The 15,672-nt window shown below is 41.7% G+C and overlaps 1 protein-coding gene and 1 pseudogene across 1 annotated transcript in view; one reads left to right on the forward strand and one right to left on the reverse strand.

Annotated features, from left to right (window-relative positions):
* LOC135704972 (acid sphingomyelinase-like phosphodiesterase 3b) overlaps window positions 1–15,672 on the forward strand; it is a 232,689-nt gene that overhangs the window by 183,010 nt on the left and 34,007 nt on the right. The gene's annotated exons all lie outside the window — the stretch shown is intronic.
* Window positions 6,021–6,753, reverse strand: LOC135704974 (heat shock 70 kDa protein cognate 4-like; annotated as a pseudogene).

Here is a 15,672-nt window from a genome sequence, read left to right on the forward strand (position 1 = left end):
GAGTTTAAAAACTATCCGACTTTAAATGAATTTTCGGTGATCATTTTTGTCTGTGCATTTTTTTTTCAAGTAAGTCTTTATTTTTGGAACACTGAATGTCTTGTATATCGATCCAATCAACACAAAGGCCGAAACCAACGGCTTTACGAAACAGATGCAATCTAAGATGTTTCTCCTCAGCAAGTTCCCATGAGTTCGGTCAGGATTTAGCCCTGAACCCTGAACTAACAATTATGATTTGATGAGGGCTCTGTAGACTAAGATCTCGATAAAACTTGCAATGTTACTTGGGAGACTTACTTGAGAGAGAGGCACACTAATCTGCTTCGATCTCCAAATTTTTCGTAAACCCTGACCTTCCTTATTCGTGCACCTCTGGCAATATTGCTCCCACCCTCTGTTGCTGTATGGCTGCCAATATATTTGAATCTTCGGCTTTCTTCACTGCTTTCACAGCGTTCGTAAAATAGGAAGCGTTTATCCATATTGACATCCAACGATTTGGTCATGTTAAAGTTGATTGTGGGAGCTTACTCTGCATTGCGTTAGCGCCATTGTACTAAATGAGTAACATTTTCAGCCAATCGATGTTGATAAAATGCTCCATCGTGATAGACACTGCCAAAGCAACCCACGGTCCGGTACACGGTCAATTGCAGCTACCAAGATCTCGTCGATTACAATGAGGAACAGTAGTGATGATAGCATAAATATTTGTCTCACACCAGCAACGAAACGGGTCAGCTGCATTCAGGGTGCCCTACTGATTATCATGATTGCGTCGCTTGAAATTCGTATACCTACTCCAATATGATATGAGCGTTACAATATGATCCACACAAGATCTTCCAAAAGAATACTGCCTGCTGTCACAAGCGAGACACGTTGATTATGTTCTGCATAATTTTGCACAGAACATTGGAAACTGCCGTGTTTCGGTGCTGAAAAATCATTTTAAATTACCAATCTCCCAATTAAATTATTAAACTTGTTCCTGTCATTAGAAGCACAGTCAAAAAAATTTAAAAAAAATCCCAAAGGTCCCCGTGAAGAAGAGAACTAACCCTCGCTGCAAGCAAGACCATCGCCACGGTTCAAAGTTGTTTGAAAAGGAAAGACTTGGCACCATCAGCAAACACACCCCTCAAATGAAAAAAAAAATCAGAGGAGAAAATGCAAAGGGAAAAATAAAATTAATTAAAAAAGTCTTACAGGAAAAAGTTCCTCCTTTGGTTTTCTTCGCCAGTCTATTCTATAGCTTCCCCGAACATGTTCGTATCTATGCCTGGGATGGGATGGTGCACAGTACACATTGTATGTGAATGGGTTGTTCCTCTCCTGTAACTTTCTTCCTAGTCATTTGGTAGTATTATCTTGATTCTTGGAAGGCGCTATTGAGCGCAAAATGCAACCCATCAAGCAGGGTTGGAGGCATGGTGTCGGGTACTGTATTTAAAAGAAACAAAAGCCCAAGAAAGGAGTTTTGAAATTCATTAAATCTATATTCTTCCAAGACACCCGTGCCAACGCAGCGTTGAACGGGCTTTATCCACGAATGCAGCAGCAAAAAAAAACAAAAAATGGGTTGGTGCTCTTTCTCTCCGGTTGTTAGCTCAACATATTGGCTCGGCTTGCTTTTTACTGTATCTTCTTTCGCATTTAATTTACTTAATGTTTGATTAAATAAGAGCCAACGAAGCCAAAGTAAAGCTTTGTTTTTGGTGGTGGATTCTTTTTTTTTTTTTCGGCGTGGTTATTAAGCATCTTGGAAGATCAGAGGAAGGCACTGATTCGTGTAATTAAAAATCATAAGCAAACATATAATGCTGCTTATTGAAAATCTTCTGCCTGGCGAGGAAATATTTGAAGAAGCATTCCTGCCTTGATGAGCATGAGCATGATTGACCGCCTGCGGTTACTACTCCGTTATTGCCAGACCAGCAGAGAACCAACCGATGATGCTTGGGACTAACATAAATCCTCAATGTGTAAAAACTGGGGATCTCAAACTTTGTAATAGGCAATACAAGCACCGGCCGCTTCCGAGTGCAGGTCAAGAAAAAGGAATGGGTAGGAATGTGTTGACGTGATATTTGGTTTTGTTTGAACCCGAGAAATTATCTGCATTTCCAAGAGAAATCACTAGCTATCACTATGATCGAGTTACTGTTGTAGCTTTTCAAACCCGGCATCGATGACGACAACGATGGAGAACCCTGCGATGATAAGTTTCACTGAACACACGATGAGAAAACAGTATGACTATGGATCTTATTATTAGTATAGGGCCTTGTGTGTGTATAAGACTTATGGTTTCAGAAAAGTGGGAAATATTGTCAAATATTCGAAATCCCAGAAACATCTAGGGGCCAGAAATGAATGTTTAACATCATTTTAAAATCTAATAGGTCGGCTTCGGTTCATAAAAAGTTGAAAATAATATCAAATACCTATCAATATGGGTATTTTTGGAATCGAAGTGTATCTTCCATTTAATTCCACTTAATTAATTTTGGTATCCATGACAGATACGTATTTCGACTACAATGTGCAGTCTTCATCAGTGTCATTCCCACTAAAGAACTTGTCAAAATCTAACCCACACATTGTAGTTTCATTTTTATACCTGTGATCTTGACTTTTATACCTAGGGGATGAGTACTTAAGTGTATCTGGAAAAATTCTAACAGTTGAATATTGTTTCAAAGAATATGCTGAGATCAATTTATTCCTTTGCATCTGTCGGCCTAATGGCTTTCGGCCTAATGACTCACTTGCCCTAGTGTGCCAACACCTGCATCATAATCATAAGTAAATTATTTTATGGAAATTTCACCTTTGAAATGTTTTGATTAAATTATGCAACACAGAATATAGTATTGTGTGTCTAAGCTTGCTATCAAAACTAATATTTTGATCGCAATCCCTTCCAAACACCAGCATTCCAGTACTATGATGGAATTAACGCCCACTCGTGACAAGCCGACGGATGCTAGGTGGGTTGAGCAAGCAGATCTTGAATTAACAGCTCTCTTCATCGTAAAGCAGTAAATCCTGCCGCCCGTAATTACTGTTATAAATCTCCGCTCAAGATAAAAGATAATCACTCGCGCGCTTTTCCACTCGTTTCGAGCACTCTGGCAAGGAAGCACTCCTCTTCTTTTGCACCACTCAAGTCTGCATGAACGGCATCAGCCGTTGGGAGCAAAGAAATTCAAAATAAATAAAAACACATCTCCAATCCTTATTGAGAGAAAAACAGCACAGAATAAATCCTTGACAAGTTGTGATAATTATGTCTTCGTCTTTTCTACCAGAGCGGAGAAAAACAAGCGGCATAATGATGCCATTAATCGATTTTTAATTTAGGTTTAATTTCGCTCCGAGTTTAAACCCGTTAAATTTGACCGCCCCCTTCGTTGGAAAACACTTAAAAGAAATGAGTTCCGAAATGCTGCCACACTGCCGGAAAGTTCGCAAATAAGTTGAGCTTTTAATTTTCGTAGCCAAAAATCTTGAGGTGACAGCTGGTCCATCCTGGTTGTGTCTCCCCTACTTGGGGCATGACCTCGCTGGTTTTGAATGAGAAAAGTTTCCTCCGTTAAAAAAAATAAGAAACACTCTGATCTTCATCACTTCACTGTAGATACCAGACAGGGAAGGGTGCGGGAAACTTTTCCGTCACTGCGAGTGAAAGCCGACAGTGCCAAAAAGTAAAACAGAAGAGTTGGTGGTGAAGTTTCCCCTGCCACCGCCATGCACTGATTGAACTCTATCAGCCCAACATAACAGCGCCATGGACGTCGCGATGGTTGGACGGACAGTGGAGCGAGTTTGAGCTAATAATGTTCCGTGTCATGGAGAAAGGGTGGGTTGGAACTTTGCGATAATAAGTTTGTTGTTGCTTTGTTTTTCAGTTCCTTGCCTTCAAGGGAAATGTTTGATGCTTGATGTAAATTTCCGGCAGATGAAATTGTGGTTTGAATTCAGTGGTAATCGCGAATTGGAAGCGCACCGATAAACTCAATTAAATAGTTGGTGAAAAACAGTTGAAAACCATAGTTCTTGAAGATTTGTTATTTTGGAGACACGCAGATTTCATCAGAGAGATAAACGAAAATTAATACGTCGTTTCATTGTTGGCTGTTTCTTGTCCGAAAAGCATTTTCTGCAAGGACAAGCAAGCGTCTTACAAACTTAGCTGACGGAGCATTTCCCAGGCAAGAACATCTGACCAAAAGTTTAGGCCATTTTTCATGAACCATTCGGTTCGGAGTCCCCCTGGCAAGGTAATGATAATGCAAATGAAATTTCACACTTTTAGTCCTTGGGGGCATGCTTCACACTTCTGAAAGTGACTGGGATTTTTGGAGAAGGAGACTGTGTGCTAGTGCTAAGATTAGGATGACATGAAATATGATTTGTTGCTTCGAGTGAAATGACAAATTTCGCGTCTGATTTGAATCGTGATAGAAAGTTTGTTAGACACAGCTTTTTACTTGAAGAAAGTTGGACGATGAATGATTTATCATAAGATATGTACAATGTTGCGTCTAGAAGAAAATGTTAAAATAGAGTAAAATAAGACTACTGGGCCGTGGTGAATTTCAAAAATTTCGATGAAACATTATATATAATGAAAAATTGATGTTATTCCTTGAATAAGACAATTTTTATATCGATAAAATAACAATAATTTAAAATCAGTAATGTGTTTTTCCGACTATCAAATCTACATTAACAATAATTGGTGTTTAGGGTGTGTATTGCTTTTAACAGGAAATCCATACATACACTAGAATCTCCTATTCAACAGTGTCTTTTGAATTGATTTTAACTCCTTGTAGCAGACCTTATCTTCTTACATAAGTTCTCAGAGACAAATGGCTCACAAATTAGAGCTGATGAATGATTAATATTCTATATACCTTTAGACAGGTATAGAGGGAAATGGTTAAAAAAGTTTACAAACTATCTCCAAAAGTGAAATATATCTTTCAAACCGTCAATCAACGCGTTATTTCTTAAAATCGAACCATAATCCAATACCAGTGAACCATTGCCGTAGTCTAAAGAGTCCATCCAAGTGCTCTGTCTGCAACGAATCTTCGCACCGGCTATACTACTGCAAAAGGTTCCAGGAAATCCCAGTTGCCGAGCGAATCCGTTTGGTTAATCAGCTGGGTCTTTGCAAGAACTGTTTGTGTGCATCCTACGGTAAAGCGTCTTGTACCGCTGGGGATTGTCGCAAGTGCAAGCAACGTCATCACACTCTGCTCCACGAAGGACCGTCGTTGGACTCCGTTCCGGCGAAGGGTAGTCAGCTCTCGTTCGGAGTTATCAATCAACTTTCCTACGGTGATTGCTTCACGTCGGTATTCCTCGCAACTGCAGTAGTCAATCTCGTCGATTCCGGTGGGCAGCAACACAGCGCCCGCGCATTGTTAGATTCCGCGTCACAAGCCAACTTCATCACCGCCAAGCTGTCAAAGAGGCTGGGACTGAAACCGCACCGAATCAACCTGCCGCTCAAAGGAATTTCTGGGTTGACAACGAAGATCACCGAGGCCATCGAAGTCGACATGCAATCGAGAACTTCGGATTATGAGGTCCGTATAGACTGTGCAGTGCTGCCAAAAATATCTGATCCGATTCCACACCAATTCGCCGACATTTCCGACTGGGAACTTCATCCCAGCAAGCCGCTGGCAGACGGTCGATTCAACATTCCCGGTGAAGTGGATCTACTACTTGGGGCCAGCGAGTTTTACAACCTTCTGCATTCCGATCGCATGTCGCTGGGACCTGCCAAGCCAGTGCTACAAGAAACGGCTTTAGGCTGGGTGGTAGCTGGTTTATACGAGTCAAAAAACTCCGCATTACAAGCTCCACTGTGCTTCGTGTCGCATGTTATCGCAGTAACCTAATTTGCCAACGTATAATTTTAGGTCTCTGGGCGGTAAAGGTTAACTTTTTATGTTCACCTTGCAACGACGGTACACTGACTTGAATACAACTCTTTAGACTACGGCAATGGTTCACTGGTACTGGATTATGGTTCGATGTTATGAAATAACGCGTTGATTGACGGTTTGAAAGATATATTTCACTTTTGGAGATAATTTGGGTTGCAGACGGATTCCAGCACCTTCTGGCGGTGTTCGTACTCTTCCTTGTCGGCCAGCTGGTTGGCATCGAGCCACTTGATGGTGTCGTTGCACTTGTCCATGATGAGAGTCTTGTCGCTGTCGGTGATCTTGTCCTTCAGCTTGTCGTCCTCCATGGTAGCCTTCATGTTGAAGCAGTATGACTCCAGAGCGTTCTTTGCGAAGATGGTTTCCTTCTGCTTTTCGTCCTCGTTGCGGTACTTCTCGGCTTCGTTGACCATACGCTCGATGTCCTCCTTGCTGAGACGGCCCTTGTCGTTGGTGATGGTGATCTTGTTTTCCTTGTTGGTAGACTTCTCGAGGGCCGTAACGTTCAGGATACCGTTGGCATCGATGTCGAAGGTGACCTCAATCTGAGGGACACCGCGGGGAGCTGGTGGGATTCCGGACAGTTCGAACTTGCCGAGCAGGTTGTTGTCCTTGGTCATGGCACGTTCACCTTCGAAGACCTGGATCAGTACACCGGGTTGGTTGTCCGAGTAGGTGGTGAAGGTTTGGGTTTGCTTGGTGGGGATGGTGGTATTGCGCTTGATCAGAACGCTCATGACACCTCCGGCAGTTTCGATACCAAGCGACAGTGGAGTAACGGGGTTAGTGAAATTGATTGGTTTGTCATTGCAAGGTGGACTACTGATTTATCATTTGGTGAAATTGTCATATAAATAGCTGAATTAAAACCGCTTGAAAAAAAAGTCCGTGGTCATATTACCCCACAGGCACGTACATTCAGTTTCCCTCCTCAATTTTACGCACTCTAGATTTTAAGCAACCCCGATTTTACGAACATATGGCTCGATTTGCGCTTATTTTAATTTATTTATTTATTCGTCGTCAATCAAATGTAGACCAGTTTAATTTACAAAAACACTTAACATCTATTTTAATTTTCAATCTCTGACTAACCTCGAAGAGAAACGTTTTTTAAGAGCATTTTTGTTCATTGTCAAATCAATTGTTTCATAATGTTTATTATAACAAGACATCATTCTATTTAAAGGCGCGTTCCTGACATAGTTTGTTCTTTGGTTGTGAATATAAAACATATTTCTGTTTCTTAAGGAACAAGTGGGAGCATAAAAATTTAGATTTTCTAAAATATCTGTGGCATTCAGAGATTGTATTTATATGTATTAAGAAAATGTAAGATTTCGTTGAGGGTAACATTATTAACTACAATATCTCTCATTGGCTCGGGAAGGTATAAGAAATACTGGAAATCCCGGTCTTGGTCATCATGACTTGTATAAATATCCTGAAAAAAACTCAGCAAATAAGTTACTGATCTTGCTAGTCGTTTTTCCTGTTTTGTTGTCTAGGTAAATTTTCTAAGGATAATTATTAAATTTAAATTTTAAATTGTTTTTGATAATCTCATAGTTTGCATGACTAAAGTCAAAATAGGTTTCCAACAAATCGCCATCCAACATTGTGGTGTTATCGTGTATAAATACGGAGAATTCTATTGCAGTTTGAAATATTTCATTTTCCATAGAGGTGCAGGAGCCTTAATCACGCAGAAATCATCGGTCATATTCGTAAATAATAAATCTAAATAACAATTGTTATGATTTCTGACATGATTGACTTGATGAAGTCCAATATCTGCGCTTTTGTCAAATAAAGAAAGGAGCGTTTCGTTGTCTCCAACAATCGGTATCAAAACAGATTCATTTTCGTCGTCAACAATAAAATTTGCTGCTCGTTGATTAAAGTCACCGTAAATATGAACATTTGCTTCACATTTAGAAATAATAGTATCAGCAATACTAAAAAACAATTCATACGATTCTTTTTTGGCACTTTCAGGAGGAAAATACACTGTCGCAAAGATGTGAATTTGATCCCCAATAAAACATTTTACCCAAACATGATCAAACTCTTTACACTTGTTTGATTTAATCTTTTCCGATTCATAGTCGGCACACACTGCGATTAATACACCTCCATCAGACTTTTTGTTGGATAACGTTTTGTTACGATCATCCCTAAACATATTAAAGCGATCTCCGAAAACTTCTCTACTATTTAAGCGGGCATCCCAACTTGTTTCGGTGCCTAAAATGATAGGATAACTAGAAGCGGCTACCTGTTTACACATTTCATTGACCTTTATCGCGCTCTTCATCCTGTTAAAATTTTGGCAATAAATTATAAAATCTTTGCTACCGCACTTTCTCTTGCTATTATTGACTTCAGGCAAGTCTGTCGTTTTTACTGTAGAAAATCTATCGGTCGACAAATTTAAATTATTAAAACTAATTACCACCCTCTCACGTGGAGAACTCGTCAATTCCTGGCGTTCCTCGGGATCCACGATAATGTTATCTTCCTCCAAGTGGTGCGTCAATTCCGCAGAAAACCCGAATGCTTGCAAGAACACGCCTCGCACAATGCAGCTGAACGTCCTGGAGTCAACCTGTTGGGCGGGTGCGCTTGCGCTGATCGCGGGAAAACATCACTCACCGGGTAGGGGTTTAATATTTCACCCCTTTGAAATTGGATTGTTGGTTGGTAATTATTCGGTGGCCTTGAAAACCGATCTTTCGCTGCAGCAAGAAGGTGTCTATCATGAGGAAGACGGTTGTTTTCATTCTGTCTGGTGATGATCTGTTCTGTAGTTGATGATATTGTGCTGATTTGTGGTATTATTGTGATTTTGATGATTTTGATTACGACTGTGACTATGATTGAAATGTGCGTCTGCTTTTCGTTGCTTCTTCCGATTTTTAGCCTTACCAGCCTTTTCTTTGCTGATTCAAGCGATGCAACTTCCGAGCATCATAATCCGCCCAGCCCGCTTTCCATATTCGTTTGTTACCCAGAAGTCGCCATCCTGAGTCATCGGCATAATTTGAGTTTTTGATTTCGATTTCCAGACTGGGGCACGAGCTAGCTGACGGAGTCAAAGATGCGTTATGAAAATGTGTTACATTAGCAGAAATGGACTTCAATTCATCAAGAATATCCAACTGTAGCATTGGATTGTTGTGCATTGGCGCACTAGAATTCATGTCCATCGTGAGACTTGAGAGTTGCTTGATTTCTTCATTCAAACATTTCAAGTCATCAGACATATCCGACGTCATTGTTTGCAATGACGTAGATATAGTCTCTTTAGACGCTTCCATCGCTATATCAAATAGCGATGTTATGTGGTTCTTTATGGCCATTAGGGTGCCAGAAGATCCAGTGCTTCTAGTGCCCATTAGTTCTTTTTTTATTTCACTGAGCGATCGAGGCGATCAATGGCTTCAAGTACAACTTCAATATTGTTTTGCTGAGTTGAACGATCTGGGTATTATTGTTATTGCTGTCGGCCAATAGTGTATGTTGCTCCGTCAGCGATTTTATGTCAAGGCAGCACATATGACTGCGGATCAATTTTTTATCCCTTTTTCCAATAGAACCGCGCAGGACAGTTACTCCCAAGCAGGTTGCATGAAACGTTCGCGGACATCCGACGCAGGTACACATTACCGTATCACCGGTAGAATCGGGCGAGCAAATTTCACAGCTCATATTCAATACAAACAGTACACAAACGAAAAAAGCAAAGCGTCGACAAAAAATATATTTTAAACGCTTAAACGTACGTGGCCGGGAACGAATTAAAAACGCGTCTACACTGACTGACGACGAAAATTCCAACTGTCCGGAGCGTCCTCCGGAGTCCAAAGCAGGCACGATTCCCTGCCATAATGCGTCTTTGAATTTCTCTGCTGGTGTCATTTTCGGCGGTCACCAGTGAGCCCAAATACACGAACTCATCGACCACCTCGATTTCGTCACCGTCAATCTGAACTCGGGGTGGGAGGCTTACATTGTCTTCCCTAGAACCTCTTCCTTTCATGTATTTTGTCTTTGATGCGTTGATGGCAAGTCCAATCCGCCTAGCTTCAGCCTTCGGTCTGATGTACGTTTCCGCCATCATCTCAAAGTTCCATGCCATAATGTTGATGTCATCGGTGAAGCCAAGAAGCTGGATGGACTTCCTGAAGATTATGCCACTCGTGTCCATCCTAGTTCTTCTGATCACACCTTCTAACGCGATGTTGAATAGAAGACACGAAAGTCCATCACCTTGCCGTAACCCTTCGAGATTCAGAGGTACTCGAGAGTTTCCCCGATACTCGAACAACGCACATCACTCGATCCATCGTCGCCTTGACCAATCGCGTCAGTTTATCCGGAAATCCGTACTCGTGCATAATCTGCCATAGCTGATCTCGATCTATTGTGTCGTATGCGGATTTGAAATCGATGAACAAATGATGTGTGGGCACGTTGTATTCGCGGCATTTCTGCAGAACCTGCCGAATCGCGAAAATTTGGTCCGTGGTAGCGCTGGCACCCATGACTCCCGCCTGGTACTGCCCCACGAACTTTCTTGCAAATAGTGACAGGCGATGGCATAGAATTTGGGAGAATACCTTGTAGGCGGCGCTCAGCAGTGTGATCGCGCGGTAGTTGCAGCAATCCAACTTGTCGCCCTTTTTGTAGATTGGGAATACGACACCTTCCATCCCCTCCTCCGGTAATATCTCCTTCTTCCAAATCTTGGAAATTACCCAGTGTAAAGCTCTAGCCAGTGCTTCACCACGGTATTTTAATAGCTCACTTGGTATTTGATCTACACCAGTTGCTTTGTCTTCCGCGCGTGCTACAAGGTCTGTTGCCGTGCCACCTTCGTTTTCTGCTTCTTCACCGTTGAGGTGCTCGTCATAGTACTGCTTCCACCTCTCAATCACCTCACACTCGTTCGTGAGAAGGCTACCGTCCAAGTCCTTGCACATATCGGCTTGCGGCACATAGCCTTTGCGCGAACTATTTAGCTTCTCATAGAACTTCCGTGTGTCGTTTACGCGGTACAGATTTTCCATCGCCTCGCGATCTCGGTCTTCATGCTGACGCTTCTTTCTTCGGAAAACCGTGTTCCGCGCTTGTCTGTATCACTCCACATTAAATATCGTGCGGTGTTGCAGCATTCTCGCCCGTGCTGCATTCTTCTCCTCTACTAACAGTTGGCATTCGCCGTCAAACCAGTCATTTTTTCGGTCCGGGATTGCAGTACCTAATGCCGCTGCAGCAGTACTACCTATAGCGGAACGGATGTCCCTCCAACCATCTTCAAGAGAAGCTGCGCCAAGCTGCTATTCCGTGGGTAGTGCAACTTCCAGCTGCTGCACGTAGTCCTGAGCAACTCCGGCGTCCCGTAGTTGCTCAATGTTGGGTCGCGGAGTTCGACTTCGATGGGTGTCGAGATGCACCGTCGAGAGTTTTGAGCGCATGCATACTGCAACTAGGTAGTGGTTTGAATCTATGTTCGCACTGCGGTGCGTGCGGACGTTGATAATGTCGGAGAAGAACTTCCCGTCGATTAGAACGTGATCGATTTGGTTTTCTGTGTGTTGGTCAGGTGATCTCCAGGTGGCTTTGTGGATATCCTTGTGGGTACTTCGAACTACCATTCCTCGAGAGACTGCAAAGTTCACACATCGTTGGCCGTTGTCGTTCGATACGGCATGCAGGCTGTTTGGCCCGATTGCCGGTCTATACATTGTCTCCAATCCTACCTGTGCGTTCATGTCGCCGATGACGATTTTGACGTCCCGTTGCGAATAGCCGTCGTACATGCCGTCGTTCCAGCTGCGCATAGAACGCTTCTTTCTCGTCGTCGGGGGGCTCCCTTCGTGTGGGCAGTGCACGTTGATGATGCTGTAGTTGAAGAAACGGCTCTTAATCCTCAACTTGCACATCCTCGCGTTGATCGGCTGCCAACCAATCACGCGTTGGCGCATCTTACCAAACCAGGTTCTAACATAAAAAAAAAAACAATTTTTCACCATTAAAATAAAGCTAAACGAGCTCCCCATAGAGACGTGTGGTCGTTGACAAAAATTCAGTTCTAACGACAAGATATTTTTTTGCCATACTAAGTTGATTATCAAACCTAATTATGAAATGGTTCACAAACTAATTCAATAAAGAGATATTAACTCAAGCTATTGCAAAATTTAATTCGTAAAGAGTGTATCCCAAAGAGAACTATGGATTAAGAATCTAACGTCTACATTATTTGACTTGGATTTAGGGAATATTTTACGAGCTCAATTTCCAGGTCCAACGATGGCTGACTTGCGATGGCGTCAACGCAGTGGGGTATCTCGGTGTGGTTCACAATCGCTGTATTCTTTTTTTTAACCCTTATCCAACTCAACATTTATTTCATTTCGTCAAGCCAGTGTAGACTACATACAATGATTATTACAATTTTTACTTACATACTATGCATTAATTCTATTCTGTTTTAGCTTAGTTTTTATTTGCTGCTTGGACATAGTGATGTCAATAGTTCCGCAATGCAAATTATATAGGCGCATCATTCCATTGATTGGACTATTTTTTGCATAGTTTGTTCTGTACGATTTTTCAGAAAATAAATTCCGTGTTCTAAGATAAGGTGTGTAAAAGTTTAATTGTGCGAGAATTTCTGCCGAATCAATGCGCATTGAAATAATGTCGTTGATAAAGAAAAGTATTGCAAATTGGTGGCGCTCCTTAAGTGTTTGTATATTGATGAGCATGCAGCGCGCTTCATAAGATGGTAATGGAAATGCAGTCAAATTCAATTTAGGTAAGGCATATAAAAGGAATTGTTTTTGGAAAGATTCTATGCGTTCTTCGTGTATGGAAATGTATGGATTCAATACTAGGTGGCAGTATTCTAGCCACATAGCAAATACGACTGGTACATTTGCGCCCAGAAATCGGAGTTGGTGGTTAGCTGATTTCCACCTAGCGACGACCGAGTGTTCAAGTGGTCCGAACGGGATCCAGACCAAACACCCAAGTTAAATGGGATGATCTCCTTATAGTCCGACCGACTTTGCTTAATACTATTTTTAACTACAAAACCACTACTGAAAATACCATCAATCCTAAATAAATCGTTTCTGAAGAGGTGAGTCTTTTCCTACCCCAATGCTGGTTGTCAAGGTGATCCACTCATCACGCCGTCCGCTGCAAGAAAGTTTTTCTGCTCAACGGTAGAGAGAGAGAGTTCCACCTTTTACTGTTCACTTCCTACTGCTGCTGCTGGTACCTGCTCGCCACGCCGTCCGAAGAGAAAATGAACGGAGGGATGAGCAACCGATTGGTACTCTATTATGACGTCTGGGTTTGGGGAGAACGTTTATTTCATGAAAATAGTAATAAAATTATAACTTTTTATTTGAACATGTTTCAACAGTTTTTTTTTTAAATTGAACATTGGAAAAGTACTTATTTTAGCAAATTTGTAGAGTTATTTCCTATCGATTGGTTTATTTGGATTTTAATTTCATCCGTAAATGACAAAGTTAAAAGCGTTCAAAACCTAACACCTTTTCGTAATGATATTCCGTGATTTTCTATTTACTTCCTTAACTTCCTGTAAGACGCAGTCTTCGTCAAAAAATCGTGTATAATTCCTGTTTACGTGGAGCTAATATGCAAACAGAGCTATTCCAGCCAAAATAAAGCCAAAACTATAAGCTTTTAATTAGCCAAAATCGAGCTATTCTATTATGGTTTTACACAAGTCAAGTGATTATTCTTACTCAAGACAAATCTTTCCAAAAAGATTATGTGTTTTCACATATGTATTATTCAAAATATCATGACTCGAAAACCGTTGATTCTAACGAAATTGTTTCTGAGAATAATTTTTAGACAACCAATAGAGATTAGCAAAAACGAACACGGGAAATATATTTTGTAAATATTAATAAAAAAAATACGTTTTCAAGAGTGGAATTCCTTCCAATGAGGCAGCTTCCACACCTGGACCCTACTTATCGACTCATCATCTCATGAACCGGGGACCAACGGCTTTACTTCCCTTCCGAAGCAAGGCATGATCAGAGATGTTATGCCTCAGAACATCCCGGTGGCGCCGACTAGGATTGAACCCAGGCCTGCTGGGGTGAGATGAAATCACGCTTACCACTACACCACCGGCACCGCTTAAAATAATATATTTAAAATAATTTCTTTTTTTTATGTGCTTATCGAGACTTTTAGTCTGAGCTACCATTTCTACATCCAAACTAAATCGATCAAATTTCCCTACGGTGCTGCCAGCCGTTTGCATTGTGAGCATTCTATACCATGATCATTGGCGTTAATTTGAGTGGCAATATTGGACAAGAACTCAACTGCAAGCCTTTAATCATACTTCTAGCTGACCTACTGCCCCCAGATGATCTAAGAAAACCTGCTTGAAATCTGTGACGGCGTCGCATAATGGACATCCGTCAGTGTCATTAAAGTTTTCAGCACTGTATCCTGTTCTAGGAAGAGAGTCGGGATGAAGACAAGGGTATTGTCACTAGGAAAATGGTGATTGACAAGATATCATACCGAGTTAGGGCTGAAAATCAAGCTGGCCCGTGTCACATGTCTGTCGGATCGAATTTCTTAACCTATCTATCGGTCTGCATTTAGAACATTTCGTTCGAATGGTTGCGTCTGTTATGCGTGTATGCAGATCTCTAGATTTGCGGTGACCCGTTTCAAAATTCAATAGCTTGCCAGCCAGGACAGCAGACTGAGTTTATCGTTGGAATACACAAGTGGGATGGTCGTCACCGTTATCCCATAATGCGGTCAATAAAGGGTGGCGGCTCTCTCCATGCAGATACCAGAATCGAGATTGCTGAATTATTTTGATTTTGTTAACCGGGGCAATGATCTGTGAATTATGATTCATTACGGTTCGGTCGGTGGGCGACTATGCTCCAAGCTATGACCAGGCAGTACCTTCCCAGAGTGACCGTCTTTATTTATTATTTACCCCTCTCTATCTCTCAATTTCTCTTAATAATGGATCGAGATTGGTAGCCAATGCCACTGAACGAAATCGAGTGCAAACAAGTCTGGAAAGTTTATGGAATTGGATGAAACCAGATTTGAACACAGATATGAATTTCGGTTGATTGGCATGATTTAATTTGTTTTTCGTAGAAGATGATGGTCCTGAGCGATGAACGAAGCGAAATTGAATTGCTGTTATATGTTCACAAAACAAAAATTCAAATCTATCTAATCATGCTGGGGGAGGAAAATCAATTTTACGAAAATTGCACACCACTGCAGAAAAATAATGTATCCAACCAAAGTTTCCACGGTCACGTTCTGCCATCGCCGCAGCCGTCGTCGTCGTTTTTTTCCCATGGCTTGTGACAAGTTGCATTCCACTGCTGATGAAAAAGGAGGCAAAAAAATTCAATTAAAATTCACATCTGTTTACTAGCCATTACCGGGAAAGCTCCCACCGTCGTCATGGTTGTCGTCGTCGTGGTCGTGGTCGGGGAACAAGAACAAGCCCCCAGGACCAACCTGTACTGAATGCGGGTTGTGGATGAAAAAGCACTTTCATCACGTTCTTTTGAACCGCTCATTTTATGGTCTGGGATGCGACTCTTTGCCTTCCATCGTCGTGGGAACCTCAACTTCCTTCCCGTTT

Source organism: Ochlerotatus camptorhynchus, unplaced genomic scaffold (genome assembly GCF_037179485.1).
Source record: "Ochlerotatus camptorhynchus isolate MF236.1 unplaced genomic scaffold, CSIRO-AGI_Acam_v1.1 ptg000253l, whole genome shotgun sequence".
NCBI classification, from domain to species: Eukaryota; Metazoa; Arthropoda; class Insecta; order Diptera; family Culicidae; genus Ochlerotatus; species Ochlerotatus camptorhynchus.